General features: G+C 37.1%; 2 long non-coding RNA genes across 2 annotated transcripts in view; one reads left to right on the forward strand and one right to left on the reverse strand.

The window, feature by feature from the left end:
• LOC129249804 (uncharacterized) overlaps positions 1-14,482 on the reverse strand; it is a 38,133-nt gene extending 23,651 nt beyond the window's left edge. Inside the window, exons 1-2 of the long non-coding RNA XR_008582731.1 lie at positions 14,209-14,482; positions 13,726-14,060 (exon numbers count right to left, since the gene is read on the reverse strand). This is a non-coding gene — a long non-coding RNA (uncharacterized LOC129249804). The remainder of the gene's footprint in view (positions 1-13,725; positions 14,061-14,208) is intronic.
• A 1,443-nt stretch (positions 14,483-15,925) lies between these two features.
• On the forward strand, positions 15,926-16,518 carry LOC129249992 (uncharacterized). Its single transcript, XR_008582778.1, has 3 exons — positions 15,926-15,990; positions 16,235-16,329; positions 16,404-16,518. It is a non-coding gene; the product is annotated as an uncharacterized LOC129249992 (long non-coding RNA).
• Positions 16,519-16,736: the final 218 nt, after the last annotated feature.

The following is a 16,736-nucleotide window of genomic DNA, read 5'->3' on the forward strand; positions in this document are numbered from 1 at the left end:
TGACCGTTTTTGCTGTGCAAAAGTTATAAGAATGAAAGTACCGTTTTAGTTTTGTTGTTGTTCTTTTCTAATTATAAATACTTTAAAACAAAGGTGCGTGGACTTTATTTTCACACCGTCAAAACACCGTTACACAGGTACGCGTCAAAGACAATCGACTTAATTTTTCATATAAATTTGTTTTCGAGTTCAGCAGTGCTTTGTAAACTTTGAGTCCGCATTTCTCGAATTGTGTTGAAAATAATTCATTTGTGTAAAATGGAAAATAAAGAGACGTGTAAGTATATACCATATACATATGTATTTAATTAAAACGCTTCATATTTATGTTGAAATATTTGTAAATAACTTATTAGCCTACATAACGTTGAAGTGATACAGGTTATCTTCCACATTGACTTTCTGGAAACCCTATAAAATTTTGACCCCATTTGACCTCTTTCAAAGTAGAAAAATTGATGGAACGTTATTTAATGAGTAACGGACAATTTATTTCAAATTGTGATTTTTTGCGTTTTAAGAGTAATTCCACTTTTCTTTAGGCATCCTCGGTACAAAAAAAACGATATGTTTGAAATATGGCGAAAAGAAAGTTCCAAAAAAAAAAAAAATTTATGCCGTTTTTGATCATGTTCTTTGAAAAATTAAAGACATTAATATTTCTGATGAAAAGAAGAAGGATTTAATGCAAAAAATACATTTTTTACTGTAAAATTAACGCAAAAGTGGAAAAATGTCACAGAAAGATAAACGCCTTTAAGGATCAAAATCATGTGTCGCTAAATTCAGAGTTAAAGTTGGTGGTAAACAGCATTCCCAATAAACCAACTAGTACCATTGTTGGTCGTCCACGTGAAAGAAGAAGAAATTTCGGAAATCCCAACAAGGCCCCCCAAAATGTGTATTCAACCTATCAAATCGCCAATTCAACTTTCTGCAGATAAGGCTTTCCTTCCTGAAAATAATTTTTCAAAAGAGCAGTACAAAGCAATACGCTACGAAAATAAGTAAAGAAACTGCGACATTTATGCACACTATTCTAAAATTACAGCCGCTAAATTCAAATGCCGACGTCAGAGTGTAGAAGCAAATGATACCCTTGTAAAAGTTTCGTTGCAATCTATTTTAGAGCATACGGCTGTTGAGATGCAAAAAGAAGTTTTTCAAGCAGTAATGGAAGAAAAGGGCACGGTCGTCTAACAGACAGTATTTAATAGGGTTGTCGATACTTCAAATCCATTAATTCCCACACTATTCTTATATAGAAGCTTACAACAGCGCAAACCTTCCACGCTTTCTTCAGAAGTAATTGATTTTTATGTTGCGAAGAATTTAATCTTAATAACCAATACGATAAAATTAATCAAAGCGAAGATTTTATATTTAAATGAAATCTACAAAATGAATTAGATTGAAGTAATTAATAATGTTTTCTATAATTAAAAAAATAAATGAATTGTCACTTTTACATTAATTGTTGCAAAATGGTAAAATGTTTAATTTTAATTTGTGGTCGTTAATGTGTTAAACTCCATTTTTTTTTTTTAGATTTATGCTTACTAGTGAATTGCTGACTAGTTTTGGTTTGAATATCATGATTTTCTAATTTTAATTTAACTTTGCACAGCTTAACGGTCTTAGCCCCTTTTTATCAGAAATGAAGAGATGTAAAACTTTTACAAGACACTCCCCACGAAATTATTACGGGGGCTGGAAAGTGGTTATGATGAATCATTGGAACAACATTTTTTGTGTCTTTAGAAGTTTTAGCATAGATTTTGTCGTTTTGCTTATTAAAAACTGGAAAATTTAGTATAATGGAACATGCTACGCAATCCACAGTATTTTTGCGTAGAACACCTTTCCGCGGTAAAACCATAGAACCCAAAATTAAAACGTCATATGCGTGTGTGTAATACGGGGGTACAATAACCTCCATCCCCATCATTAATACTTAATTTTTCTTCTTATTTTTATTTTCATTCGCAGGCATCCGGCAACACTATATTGTTGTCAATTCCTATGAATTCTGTATCGCGTTTAAAATTGGAAAGTGATGATATGAGTGTCAACGATAGATGGCAAGCCTAGGTAATGTGCAACCGATGGAGAAACATCGAACAGGAGAGACCGATGAGCGACGGAGTTAGTTCGTATCGAGTGGCCGAACGACACGGATGTGTCCATTCAAATTCATTCTTTGCTTTTATTTTATTTTCCATTATTGAATTAAATATCTGAGTAATGATATATCTTTAAAGTAGACGGTGGTTTTATTTAACTCGATACGTAACAAGTCAGAAGTGGATTTGATATCCATACGCCTACAACGAAAGGAAACATTTCAACGCTGCGGCAAAGGTGTACAAACACGCAAACGACGAGAATCTTCCACGTTCAACGGCAGCACGAACCTGCACGAAATAGCAAAACGGCGCATCGTCAGGGAATAGAGAAGATTGTCAACGGCAGCCGAGTACTGCGAAACGAAGCCAAAGCAAAACGCCAGCGTAACGACAACGACTTGGTAAGAGTCTCAACAGTCAACGTACTACTGTGGGCAAAAAGTAAGGTGAATTTATCTGTCAAAGTTCGCGGGATTAAAATTTCGCTCTAGTAATTTTTTTCATGAGTTGGCAGCACTGTTAATAACATCTGGGCCAACTTTCATGTGAATGTCATTATCAGTAATATATGTACGCTTGTGTTTACCAAACGACCAAGAGTGCATTTTTCGATTTTTACAATGTCTGATTTGATTGAGCAGAGAAGTGCCGTCAAATTTTGTTTGCGGAATGAAATTTCGGCTGCGGAAACGTTTAGCATGTTGCAGAAGGCATTTGGGATCGACCATGTCGCAGAAAAATGTTTATAAGTGGTACAAAGACTTCAAAGAGGGTCGGGAACGTGTTGATGACTTGGAGCGCTCCGGACGACCATCGACGTCAACAGGTGACCAACACGTCAATAAAGTGAAGGAGTTAGTGCTCAAAAATCGTCGGTTGGCTATTAAAGACCTTACTGATATGATCGGAATATCAAAAGGATCTGTGAAAACCATTTTGAATGACCATTTGGACCTACGAAAAGTCAAATCTCGTTTGGTACCGAAAACTCTCAATTTCTTGGAAAAAAGTCGTCGCGTTGATGTGTGTGAAACAATGCTTTCAGACTATCAGGACAAGCTCAAATGCATCATTACGGGAGATGAGACTTGGATTTATGCTTACGACCCTGAAACAACCGACCAATCAAGCGAATATCGTGCTAAAGGCGAGGCCAAACCGAAAAGAGCACGTCAAAGTCGTTCAAAAATAAAGGTCATGATGACAGTTTTTTTCGATTTTCGTGGTGTGGTGCACTATGAATTCCTTCCACCTGGCCAAACTGTTAATAAGGAATATTATTTGAGCGTTATGCGTCGTTTACGTGAAGCAATTCGTCTTAAAAGACCAGAATTATAGGCCAACAACTCTTGGTTTTTGCATCACGACAATGCACCGTCTCCCACTGCACTCGTTCTTCGTGACCATTTCGCCAAAAATTCTACGCATATCGTTCCGCAACCACCGTATTCGCCTGATTTGGCTCCGTGTGACTTCTGGCTATTCCCACTCCGGGGAACGCGTTTCGAGTGGATTGAGGAGATAAAAGCTGAATCGAAGAAGGTGCTGATGGCTATACCGGAAATGGACTATTTGGCATGTTTCGGGGATTGGAAAAATCGTTGGCATAAGTGTATTTCATCGAGAGGGGATTATTTTGAAGGGGATGAAATTGATTTACAAGAATAAATAAAGATTTTTCATTTTACAACCAAATTCACCTTACTTTTTGCTCACAGTAGTATAGTGTGTTTGCAGATATTGGCAAAGACAAATCAACGAAGGTAAGTGTGCTATACACGAAGGCGACTGCGTGGCATAGTCTCGACTGCGCAGCTATAAAACGACGCCTTTTCAACTTCTCTGCTTCTACGGGCGAACGTTCAAATTTGAATACGCATATATACATACACTAGTTGATTGACGTACGAGCAACAATTTCAAATGAATTTGGAAGACGAGGTAGTGGCGAACAAAGAAGAGAACGAAATAGAGGCGAATAAAGTACAGTGGAGGACGGTGAAATACATTATTTTAAGAATAGTGGGTTTCTACTAAAATTTTATTTTTCACCATGATCAATTTAAACACTCTAAGGGTCGTTCAACTGAACACGTTATTAAGGGCAAATGATTTACCAACCGCAGGCGCTAAAGCAATTAAAATTGCAAAGTTGCAAGAAGTTTTGGGTACCGATGAGGTAGATCCGATGGAGCTTGAAGACGATAGTGCGGTGTCCTCAAACGACTTACGCGCGCATTTGAATAGTTTGAAAGAGGCAATGGCAGGGCTAACATTAGCTATTGGCACCATGAATCGTAACCCAGAGGTCATACCAGGTAATGAAGCAAATCAGCAAATGATAAACAACAACGATGATGGTAGGCCAAGCTTAAGTGTTGCGAGCTGGGAGTCGGCGGAAGAGTTACGAACTCCATCAGGTCCAACCATGAGAATTCAGGATATGATAGGGGTAATGCCTGAATTCGACCCAATAAAAGGAACTACGACCTCAAGGCAATTTATAAGTCGAACTTAACAATTACAACAATGCTATGGTTCGAGGGAAGAGATGATTTTGATTGCAGTCCAGCACAAAATGAAAGGCATGACCAAGCAGTGGCTGGATGCACAAAATGTTTTTAGTTCTTGGTCACAATTTGTGCACGCTTTTGAAACAGACTTTCCGTCAACACGGAATGCGGCTGAAACTCATAAGACTCTTATGAAACGCAAACGTATACCCAACGAAAACTGTTTGGAGTATTATTATGCCATGCTAACGATAGGTCGACAAGGTGGGGTGGACGATGTATCCATCAACACGCATATTATCGGTGGACTTAACGATAGTATTATAACAAAAACTTTGGCAACGATGAATTTTGCGACGTGTAGCCAATTGTTGGTGCCACTCAAAAATTTAATCACAGCCAGCAATGCATCGGTGAGTCCAGCGACGGAAACTCAGCAAACACTAAAAGCCGAAGAGAAACCAAAACCGAATCTGACACAGATAAAATGTTTGAACTGCAATGATTATGGTCACATTGCAGCCAAGTGCCAATGACCGCAGCGAAAACCAAGGTGTACCATATGCAAGAAGACGGATCATGAAGCCAAGAATTGTAACAAAAAGACTTCAGTTGCGAAGATTGGTGACGAAACCAACCGAGACGGAGCACCTCCGATTACGAAAATTGTGGAGCTTAACGGAAGGCAACTCAACGCTTTCATTGACACTGGTAGCGTATGCTCATTAATACGCGCATCTGCAGTAGGTGATATTCAGACGACAGAAACGCGGAGATGCTTCACGGGGTTTGGAGGATCCAAGGTACAGGTCGCGAAACTGATCAACGCACAGATTACGGTGGACAATGTTCCACGAGAAGCCATATTGTATATGGTTGCGGATGAGATGCTACCTTACGATGTTTTATTAGGTCGCGATGTATTACAGCAGGACGGGTATCATATGGCGATTGGCAATGGGGTACTACGCCTGGAGGAAGACAGACCGACGGAATTTAATATATCTAGCTGCCTGTCGGAAGAAGATAAAACCAAGACAGAAAATCTTTTATTAACGTTTAAGCAATGTTTTGCAGAAAGCATTAGTAAAATTGGTAGGTGCAAGAACGCACAAATGACCATAAGTGTAACGACATCAGAGCCGATGTTAGGTAAACGGTACCAGGTTCCGTTTCACAACGCCCGATATTATCGGAAATTTTAAAGGAATTGTTGGACAACGATATCATTCGTCCGAGTGATTCTCCACACGCTGCGTCTGTGCTTTTGGTGAAGAAGGCCAATGGTGAGAGTAGAATGTGTATTGACTTCCGAGCATTGAACGAAGTCACGGTTAAAAAGAGCTATGTTATGCCAATCGTGGAGGAACAGGTTTTACGTCTAGCTGGCAATAAATATTTTACGACACTGGACATGACTTCGGGCTATTATCAAGTTCCTGCGAAGAGTCGAAGAAATATACTTCATTTTTAACGCATGAAGGACTATTTGAACACAACGTTATGCCTTTTGGTCTGGTGAACGCTCCAATGGTCTTCCAGGAGATTATTGTAAATTTGATAAAAACGCTTAAACATCGGGACAAATTGGTAAGCTACGTGGATGAGGTCATCATAGCCACGAAGTCCGTTGACGAAGGTATCGACGTACTTAAAGAGGGTCTTACGCTTAGACCTTCGAAGAGTACATTTCTGGCTGAGCAAGTGCAGTTTCTAGGTCATGACATCAACTCCGACGGCATACGTCCGGGAGAAAACAAAACGAAAGTGATTGAAGGGTTTCCAAAACCAACAACTATCAAAGCAGTACGACAATTTCTGCGAGTAACTGGCTATTTCCGAAAATTTGTCAAAGAATATAGCATTATAGCACGTCCACTGACGATCTTGTTGAAAAAGAATGCAAATTTTATCTGGAATGTTGAAAAGCACGACGCATTTTGAGATTATCACAACTAAACCAGTACTAACGATATATAACGCGATGAAACCACACGAAGTGCATACGGATGCGAGTAGTCTAGGATTATCTGGCATATTGTTGCAAAACGATTGTGGAAACGAATGGAACACTGTGTTTTATTTTAGCAGGCAATGCAATGATGCCGAAAGTAACTATGCCAGTCACGAACTAGAAGTTCTAGCAATCGTGGAAACGCTGCAACGATTTCGTATGTATTTGCTGGGGCATAACTTTAACCCATTAAATCCCAACCTTATATAAAACATTTTTTTTTTAAATGCGTTTATAAAACGTTTATTGAAATAGTGTAATTAAGCTCCTTAAAAAAAAAACACCAAAAAAAATTAAAGAAATGCATTTTTTGGGCTGTACCCAATCGAGTACAATGGGATAATATGTATATACATTTCCTGTATATGAAAATATGGAGTATTAAATAAAAAGACACTTTCAAAGACTTCCTTGGTTATTAGTTCGGTTAAAAGTATGGAAGTTTTTGAAACATTCTCTCTCTACGCAAAGGGATACATTGCATAACTCGCAAATCCATCGAATTCTTTGGTGGCACTCCCTGCACCTCAGCTGATTCGATATCCTTTTGGGAAAATGGTTATATGAGGAACTAGCTATTGATGCCGTTGTCGATCGTTTTGAAGATATGTCCCGGATATTATAATTGCGTAAATAAAATGGCACAATTTCACGTTGGTATTGCAACAAGTCGCATTGACTCTTACTTGCCATTTTATAAAGCTTCCATGCGTTTACTACGCACGAGCTTATCATTGTGGTGAAAAGAGGCCACCACCATTTCCTTCCTCTAAACTTTATATTGTAAGTATTCAAAGCTTGGTCGTGGAGGTCAACTCCTCCCATTCCTGAGTTGTATTCCGCTATCAACTTCGGATGATGGGCATTCACCTTGCGCCTCTCTTGTCGTGACCATCGTTTGGTCGTAAAGGTTCAATTCTATCAAAGTTTGTTCCCACTGTCACAACGCTATTGTCATTCCACGTCACAAAAAGTGAGTCAGAAAACCTACAAAATTTGATACAAAACAACTATTCAAATAAATCATTATGATAAACTTACATAAAATCAAACGGGGAGACCGTTGCTTCTTTTGTAGTTCTTTGTTCGTTTTTAGAGGACATTTTTTGGTCCGGCGTTCACGAACAGTCCCAGTAGCCTTAAATCCTTGTTCTTTCAAAATTCTAAGAAGGTCATATGACGTAAAGAAGAATCGAAAAATACGATTCCAAGGTTGGAATATCATCACGCAATATATTATCCTCTTCAATGTCCTCCTCATCTCTGTCACAGTGAGTATTTGGCGGTATAATAGCGAAGTCGAAGTGACTACGGTCGCTTGATTCAATATAGTCGGTGGCCGCAGAAAGGTTATGAAACCTCTTTCCGTAAAATTTTTTTACATCCATTACCAAATCTACATGAAATATGCACACAAAATATATATGAATGTTCCCACTGTACCCATGCGAGTACACTAGAATTTAAACCTACCGAAATGCACTTTTCCACAACTTTTTTCGTTTTTTTGGTATAAAGTATACAAATTATATGTATTATGAATATTACAACACTGAACTTTTTCCGTGATAACTTAGATTTTGTCAAACAGAGAGCTTATTGCAAACTAAACCATGAAAAGAAGAAAAATAGCAAAGGTGCACTCAAAGACAAGTGAATAACGGATAACGGGACTCAAAAAAAAGAAAGAGAAACATGTGTATTCCTTTTCGACATTGCTCTATATTATAAAGTGGCGAGTACATTTAAAAATTTGTAAGCGTTGGCTTTTGACGTCGTTTCGAAAAAGATGCTTTTTCTGTACTCAAGCGAGTACAATGGGATCGAATGGGTTAAAGTAATCAGCGACTGTAACGCTATTGCGGCAACAAAAGCAACAACGCCATTGTTACCTCGGATCGCAAGGTGGTGGCTCAAACTTCAAGAGTTCGATTTCACGTGCATTCATCGCGCAAGAACGAAAAATATTTTAGCAGATGGGTTAAGTAGATGCCCGACACTTTCTCCAATGGAACCGACAACGATTGCTGATTCGATATACCGAGTGGTCGAAATTGACTACGACTGGATATCAGCAATGCAACGCCAAGACGACGCGCTTAAAGACATCAAAGCTGTTCTTAATGGAAAGTCAGCACCGAACGAGCATCAACTTAAAGATGACTGTGAATTGCTCGGTCGATTATATCGTAGAGTCGACGGCAACAAGCGACTAGCGGTACCACGAGGAGTGAGGTGGCGTCTAGTGAGATCGTGCCACGATGAAGCCGGTCATTTTGGACTGGACAAGACGTATGAGCGATTATCGAAAGAATTTTGGTTCCCACGCATGCGACGATATATTAATTCATATATCGCGTCATGCCCCGAATGTTGTATCAATAAAGTGACAGGTGGTAAGAGGGAAGCACAGTTACACATCAGCGATGTTGTGCCGATACCCTTCAGATGCGTGCATTTAGACCATCTAGGGCCATTCATGCGCAGAAAAAGGGGCAACTTTTACATACTAGTAATTGTATGCGCTTTTACCAAATATGTAATATTACGAGCCGTACGCAACACAAAGACGACGCCAGTACTTACAACCCTACGAGAATATATTACGGTATATGGAAGCCCAAGGCAAATCATTTCCGACAGGGGCACGGCTTTCACGTCGAAGGAATTTCGGAACTTCGTTCAACAATACGACATACGGCATGTCCAAGTGATAGTTCGTACGCCCCGAGCCAATGGCCAAGCTGAGCGGGTCAATAAGACGATTCTAACCTCACTCAAATGTATGATCAGAAACGATAAAGACCGCAACTTTAATGGTGTCTTAACTCCCAAAGCAACGCAACAACTAGGCAGAGTCCGAATAGTCTAGTTTTTAACTTCAAACTACGAGACGTAACAGCAAATCGATTAATTCAAGCTGTGCAAGATTACAAGGATGACAACGAGAGTGAACGCGAAGACGTCCAACTCGAAATCGTGAACGAACGGATCATTTCAGAAAAAACGAAATGGAAACAGAGGTTCGACGCAAAGCATCGATTCCCCAGGCAGTACAATGAAGGAGATCTGGTGGTGATTGACCATGTAACCCCAGCCTCTGGTACCTCGCGCAAACTCGAACCAGCATATAAAGGACCATATGTTGTGACAAAGATCTTACCAAACGATCGCTATGTGGTCGAGGACCTCCCAGATATACCGAAACACCGAAATCGCTATGCAGGCATATTCACGAACGACAACATGAGACCGTGGATAGACAGCAGTATCGTTGATGATGACTATGAATCAATTGACGAAGATGTTAACGACGAATCGCCCAGGTGAGACGATCAATCAGGATTGGCCGAGCTGTCAACGATTGATGGCAAGCCTAGGTAATGTGCAACCGATGGAGAAACACCGAACAGGAGAGACCGATGAGCGACGGAGTTAGTTCGTATCGAGTGGCCGAACGACACGGATGTGTCCATTCAAATTCATTCTTTGCTTTTATTTTATTTTGCATTATTGAATTAAATATCTGAGTAATGATATATCTTTAAAGTAGACGGTGGTTTTATTTAACTCGATACGTAACATGAGTAAATGCATTTGCATTTAATTTTCATTGAAATATTTCGAATACAAGTATAAAAATAAGTAAAAACACGCGCATGAGTGTATATTTAGTGAGTTTAAGTGAAGTGTAAAAAAGTGTATTATAATATTCCAAACTAGTCTGAAGTTCCCGAGGGCACTTTGAAGGCAAATAATTACCAAACTATTGTTTCCGGAATAATTGGGAGTTATAAAGGTTATTCCTGAACCACTATTTAATATCTCTACCATGTTTCATTAAATAAGTCATTATAGTTTGCCTAAAATTGCCCCATGTTACATTATAGCAAATCCGAGCCTTAAAAACTTCTCCAAAAGTGAAAATTTTCTCATCTATGGAAAGATTTTCTCATTAGTCAAAAGATGACCAGTTGAGCGACGGAAGGTTTTCATGTGAAGATCATCTCTAATTAGTCTTAACATGAATCTTGTCAATACATTCATCTGCCTGGACATGATTTTCGTTTTCTAAGGAGATTTCTGCCAATTGTTTCTCGAACGACCATTTCTTTTTTTCTGTCAATTCAAACGCTCGGGAAAAACGATTGATCGCGAGGTAAACAAATATTCTCGAAATATAGTTTTTTCAGCAATTCGTAAATCTCACTTATTCTTCTACCACACTCATATAATGTAATATTTGCAATATGATTTTCCTTAGATCCACACTCCATTGTTAACAAGCTGAATTTGCTACGAAACTGAGTATGATTTATGAGTAGACAATGCATACGAACAAAAGCAAAAATAACGGAATTGTTTTCTGTGAATTTGTTCTCGACGTATGCATTGTAAAATTCATCACAGAATTTATGGCAAGATTAGGTATATATAATATATGTAGATGAAATTTTGCCCACTTGATTTTCGATTTCGAAATTAGACCCAGTAAAAATTGCAAGATGAATACGACAAATTGGAGGAGTAGTTGAGCCCAATACACACTACTGCCCGAAACAGAATTGTAGCGGACAGCAGCTAACGGTTTGACCGGTGAGAACAGCTGATCTATTACTCACGGAAAATTCGGTCGGTTAAACACAATTGAAAAGGGCCGGTTTTCAGCTGACATCTTTTGGTGTACATTAATATTAGTTTCGATGTGAAAATTTTTCAAAGTAATCAGAAAAGCAACCCTGGTTCTTCAACCTGGGGAAGAAAATGGAAATCAAACTAATTACACACACGGACAAAATTATTCACACAACAACTAGTTTTGAGTTTAAGAAGCTGTATCTTGAGAGAAAATTAATGTACTTAAATATGTTATTCTAACAAAAATACTAAAATATTTGTTTATTTAAAACTAACATAAACTTAAGAAAACTTTACTCCATAAATAAAATATTAACGAAAATCATACGAATCTCCATATTTTTAAGGGACAAAATTATTCACACAAAGTATGAATTTTAATACGATCGTTCTAAGCTCAACTTGGGTCGGAAACAAGCAGGAACAACAACATGAAAGAAAAATAATTTTACATATGCATAATAAGAGAAAATCATGTGCAGAAATCGGTGAAAGGTTGTTCCATAAATGGAGGGACCTACAGTTTCAAGCCGACTCCGATCGGCAAATGTTTTTTATGAGGAGCTTTTTCATGGCAGAAATACACTCGGAAGTTTGCCATTGCCTGCCGAGAGACGACCGCTATTAGAAAAAACTTTTTCTTCATTTTGGTATTTCACCGAGATTTGAACCTATGTTCTCTCTGAATTCCGAATCGTAGTCACGCACCAATCCATTCGGCAACGGCGGCCGCCATATAATAAGAAAAATAAAAAAGAATCCAAAAATTATATCAACGCAAGCGGTAGCAGAAGTTCTTGAAGATATTAATAAAGAAGTCCATCTGAAAACAGTTCGCAGGGTCTTGAAACGTGCCGGGTATAGCTCGCGAATGGCTCGAAGGAAGCCACTAATCAGCAAAATCAATAAAAAATAAAAGGATAGAGTTCACTAAGAAATACAAAAATAAACCACTTGATTTCTGGAGCAACGTGAGTGAGTTCAACATTTTTTAATCGGATGGAAGTATTCGAGTCGGGAGAAACCCGAATACCGAATTCGATAAAGGCAATACAGTAAGTACAGTGAATCATGGTGGTGATGGTGTAATGGCAGGGGGATGTATGTCAATGGCAGGCGTGGGTAATATTGTATTTAGTAAAGGTATTATGGATAAATTACTTTACCGTAATATTTTAAATGAAAACTTGCATGTGCGCAAAAATTGTGTATTGAGAATAAATTTTATTTTCAACAATATAGTGATACGAAACGTAGGATCATACATTATTTGCTCCACATTCTTTCAACACCACCACAGTCTCCAGACTGGAATGCCATCGAATTTGCCTGATGAACTCGGCAATTGTCCCTTAAAAATATGGAGGATTCTTCGATTTTTGTTAATGTTTCATTCATGGAGTAAGGTTTTGTGAAGTTTATGTTAGTTCCTACATTTTTAATTACATTAATTTTTTCTCAAGGTACGGCTTATCGAATGAAAAATTTGTGGTTGTGTGAATAGTTCTGTCCATTTGGGTATTTTCCCGCCATAAAAAACAACGGAAAAATAATTACGTGCGATTAAATGTGTTCTAATTTTGACAGCGGGAATCCGTCAGCCCGTAAGCCGCTGTCCCCTGTTTAGCATATAATGAATGTACGCGCCAGTTATGTACTTTACGCTTCTATGTATATACATATAAGTACATATGTGTGTGTAAACTTCTCACTTTTATTATTTAAACTTCTCACTAGTTATTATTTTACTTATTAGGTAAAACACACTGGTTAACAGCTAATATACACTATATAGCATGCAAAACCTAAAAGATGGAAATTTCTTTGATTTGTTTGTGTTTTACTTGAGAAAAAACGTACGTCCTCAAAAATCACATGAATAAATGCACTGATTTTGAATATATGTATATATAATTTTTATATACAAAGATGGAGCATTTTTTTAATTAATCGGAATTGTAAAACTCTACATACCAACGGAGCTTCCCAGGTTTTCCCACTAAATATGCAGTCAAGTATCTAGTGTGTTAATCGACAAAAAAAATCAATATAAATAGCCAACAACTGTTGCATGTGCAACCTAACCTGTTCATACATATGTAGGTATGTGTGCATTGCGCATGGTACTAAATGCATAAAATAAAGTATTATGGAAATGATGGGCCAATTCATGTCAAATACGATCAAATTAAAGTATTATATATACTTTTTCTGCTACCTTTGACTTCGATATACATTCAATAATATGAAACTAAAGCATTTCACCAATTCTTGGTTTTTTGTTTTGTTTTTTCTTTTTTGTCGGCGAAATATCAAGTTGAAGGAAACATTTCTAATTTTTTTTTTTATTTTAATGGCTTTATTAGGTTTTTTTTATCAAATTAACACAGAATACATTTCCACTCGTGTAGCATCTATGTATGTATATACTTACGTGCGTGTATATGAATGTGTTTAAAAATTTTGCAACTTGTTCTAATTACTTTTATGAAATGGCTATTAATTCATTTATTCTCGCTCTGAGACTTTAACAAACACATTATGAATCTGTTAACTCAACAAACTGCAACGAATCTATAATACATACTAGACCAAGCAGCAACCCCTTCAAATTGTTTGCTCATTAAAAAATTTTACCTTGTTGTCATCCACCCCTCATTATTTATTCTCTGCCTTTCTCTTTTCTCAGCTGCGCTATCCATCTCTATTCGCCTTCAGATATGCCGTTTTCTTTTCTTATGGCATTGCTTTTCATATTAAACTCCCATGCTTTAATAAATTTAAACAAAAAAAATTCTAAAATTACGAGCATTCTCTTCCACATTTTTATCGTTCAACCACTCATTTATCATTTAAAAATTAATCTGATTGAAACAAGCAAGCTTTTTATATATGTATATGTATATGAATATTTTACCTCTTTCCTTGTTTGTAAAAAAATTTGCCTGTTTCTTTCAAATGGATGCCTTAAAACTCCAACGTTTCAATAGATCGATGCAATTTTCACTTGTGCATTCTGGCACTTTTATATTTTATTTTTCTCTAAAAGCTGGCTTGAAAAATACGCTTTGAATGTCCAAATAATTACATGTATACCTGCACATGTAGTATGTATACATATGTATGTAATTGGTTTTATAAAATTTTTTCTGGGGTGAAACATATAATTTACTTTTCTTCAACTTTTATTAACTACAAATAATACAACTCCAACACGAAATTTGTATCTGCAATCATCTGGGCGCACTTGCGTTTACATATTTTGTTGACTATTTATTCCGACAACGCTTTCCTGGCTTCTTCAAAGTATTGTTCTTTATAGCCACTAATATAGATTTTGTCTTGGTTATTCGAGAAATAGAACACTAAAGGTGTGTATTATCGACAACCACGTCGGCGGTATGTAGCAGTTCTCGTGTTTGACTAAGTTGGGTTCGTTGGTTAGTCTTCCGTTAGGAGAGCAAGCAAATTAAACACTGAAATACTAGATATGGCACGCTCCTTTCTATGTCATATCTATAGATAGCCAAATAAATATTCCAATGTTTCCTCTTTTATTCGATTCGCAATACGCCGAATCCAAAAAATTATCAAAGAGTTCACTGAAAACAACAAAATCATATATGGACGCGAAAGCGGAGAAATGAGAAAAGGGAACAGAGCAGAATACGAATAATCTGGGCAAGCGCACTTCACAAAAGCAAAAGAGTATTCAGTAAGATGAGAAATTTTTTTCATATGTGCTGGTGATTCCAAAGAAAGCATCGATGGACGCGCAAGCCCAAGTCTAAATATTCAGCCGCTACCCCATTTATTCGTACCTTGTTCTTTTTCATATATGATATATATTGTATCCCATTAAGGCCGCTTATTTTAAAAACAAAAAAATAGTGTTTTTATTTGAATAGAACAATATAATGTTTTATTGTAATGGAAAATCTAGGCATAGAATTTATATGCGGAACAATACACTCGCACTCATGACAATCGGTTCGACCCGGATTTATATCCGGCAAAGGATTGTTACTCCAGTGGGATTCCCCAAAATTGGGATGTTTTATGTTATTACAATAACAACAACAGTAACTCCAAATGCTCCTACATTAGTTGAGCGCACGTTCTTTATATATGTATACATGCAAAGCGCTTGAACCCTTTATTGGATGTTTAGACGAGCTGCTCCTCCTAATTGTGGTGCGCGTCTTGATGTTGGTCCACAAATGGAGGGATCTACAGTTTTAAGCCGACTCCGAACGGCAAATTGTTTTTTTTTTCATGAGGACCTTTTTAATTGCAGAAATACACTCGGAGATTTGCTATTGCCTGCTGAGGGGCGACCGCTATTAGAAAAACCTTTTTTTGCTGTTGCATGCACGGTAATTCGAACCTACGCGCTTCCGAATGGTAGTCACGCACGAATCCATTCGGCTACGGCAGGCGCCACCCCACTGTTACGTTCTTTACCAGTAAGAATTATCCAGTATCTTTCCAGTAGCTAATTTTCCAGTCTCAGAGAGCAATATATGCAAAAAGTACGAAACTGCAAAACAAGTGATGTATTTATTTTTTAATTATTTATTTATTTGGGCTTACCAAACCTTACATATGTACATATATGGGCCGTACATTCAGGAAATTAAAATTTTCATACATTGGCTATATTTTGACACAGTTTTAATTTAGCATTAAAAAAACCATGGTAAGTTAAAAATTATCAAAAATAGTAGAGAGCCTGTGCAATGTTAATAGGGAGTAATAATTCAACTATGTAGTAAGCTATGCACAAAAAAATTAACTTATAAGTGAAGTTTTGAAGACTTCAAACCAATATAACTTCCAAGTTTTCGTGGTGGGAAAGTCAAAGAAATGGAAAATTGCAAAATAATACGATTTGATAGCTGCACACTTTTCTTATATAATACTAGCACCTCTTTCTATTTAAGGAGCAGCTGCAGCTGTTTCTTTTACTAGCAAATTCAAAGGCTTAAGAGGCTAAAAAACATAAAGAAGCACATATCACGCAAGTACAAAAATATATGTATGTATATAGCATTCATATACTCATTCTGCAAAAAACAAGTAAACACTCTTCCTCTTTCTATTTTTTGACAGGCACCTAGGTGTATAATAGGCTGAGTACTTGGTCTTTTGGTTTGAGGACATTGGCAGGGTTGCTATGCAATATTAAAATTTTTATGGTAACATTACAAAAATAGAATATAGAAAAACGCTAATAATAATATCACTGACTTCAAAAATTTACAATAAAAAATATTTTTCTGTAATAATGCTTTTTTATTGAGAAATATCTAAATTTGTACAATATTTTTTAGACTTTTTCATACGATTTTTTCTGAAATTTAATCATTTCTTATGCAACCATGTTACCTAAAAGAGCCTTTTGGACTCAAATGATCTAAGCTGTAGGCATTTTTTTACAACCGG

This window comes from Anastrepha obliqua, chromosome 6, assembly GCF_027943255.1.
Source record: "Anastrepha obliqua isolate idAnaObli1 chromosome 6, idAnaObli1_1.0, whole genome shotgun sequence".
Classification (NCBI taxonomy): domain Eukaryota; kingdom Metazoa; phylum Arthropoda; class Insecta; order Diptera; family Tephritidae; genus Anastrepha; species Anastrepha obliqua.